The sequence below is a fragment of the Condylura cristata genome, unplaced genomic scaffold (assembly GCF_000260355.1).
Source record: "Condylura cristata isolate star-nosed mole 26May11 unplaced genomic scaffold, ConCri1.0 scaffold00004, whole genome shotgun sequence".
In the NCBI taxonomy this organism is placed as follows: domain Eukaryota; kingdom Metazoa; phylum Chordata; class Mammalia; order Eulipotyphla; family Talpidae; genus Condylura; species Condylura cristata.
This window is the reverse complement of record NW_004567105.1, coordinates 50,655,271-50,656,428: the sequence shown is the minus strand read 5'-3', so window position 1 is coordinate 50,656,428 and position 1,158 is coordinate 50,655,271. Positions and strand designations below refer to the sequence as shown.

At 52.8% G+C, this 1,158-nt stretch overlaps 1 pseudogene; it reads right to left on the bottom strand.

Moving 5' to 3' along the window:
* Positions 1 to 408: 408 nt before the first annotated feature.
* Positions 409 to 1,158, bottom strand: LOC101628365 (annotated as a pseudogene).

Here is a 1,158-nt window from a genome sequence, read left to right as displayed (position 1 = left end):
AGAGTCCTGGGTGCTGAGGGAAGATGATGTTCTATGACATCTCCATGTTCTTGTCTATGACACGAGGTGGGCAGAAGTATGGGGATTCTCCAGTTCTAACACACAAGTATTTTACTCATCAATGAGTCAGAGGTAAAACCCAAACACTTCAGAAAGTAAGCAAAAATAGTACTGATCCTGAAAAGGTTTCTTTTGTGATGACCATGTGTAAAACCAGTCTGTAGAGGTTTCTAAGCCAGAGACTTGAGTCTGAAGAGCTGGATGTGCTTGTAGAACTATGCTCTTAGAGGCTGTGTTCTTACTGCCAGGCACTGGGGGACAAGCTGGTCCTTGAGTGTGTCACTGCTGCTGCTTAGTGACGAGAATTCCCAGCGCCTTGAGGGACTGGAGCATCGTGTCGTTAAGTCGTCACGATCTTCTTCAGACCTCAGGCACGCTTCCCTGCAGCTCCATGATGGGGTACTTACTGCTCAGGACCACCAGGGGTGTGCTGTCAGGCCCCAGAAAGCGGGGAGACACAGCCAACATACACTGCATGAGGTTGGCCACAGGGGAGAGGCCGCACAGCTTTTTGAATGACACCACTGCATTCTGCATGTTCTCTCGCGGGTTGGTGGCGACCTCATCCACGGTTTTAATCCACAGCGTTCTCAAAGACGCATATTCCCTGGATTTCTTCCCTTTTCTCACCGAGAGGCCCCTTCCCAGTTTCGGTTAGTGATGGCCACGTGGACGAACAGAGACACGTGGGCGAGGACCTCCCCGGTCAAGGACTGCAGGGGCACGTGGCGGTAGCCCGTCTGTAAACACTCAAAGGAGATAGGTGTACTGGCCAAATGAACTCATCCACGATGTAGTCGTCATCCAGCATGACGAAGCGCACCATGGCCAGCTCCGGCAGGTTGATCTGGAACTCGAAGCTCTCGTCGAAGATGGGCGAGTCTCCGCTCTGGTGCACAGTCTTTGTCCTCTGTTCAGCACAGGTGGGGATGCCGTGGATTTCAACGTAGACGTAAGATCCACCATGTCGCCTTTGGCACCTGATCCTTTGGGTTTGGGGAAGTTCTGCCCACTGATGATCTTAATGTGCAGGAGCTGCGGGGAGACGCCCAGAACCGAGTCCTTGGCGCGGGTGCTGAAGGAGACCTCCTCCCTCAT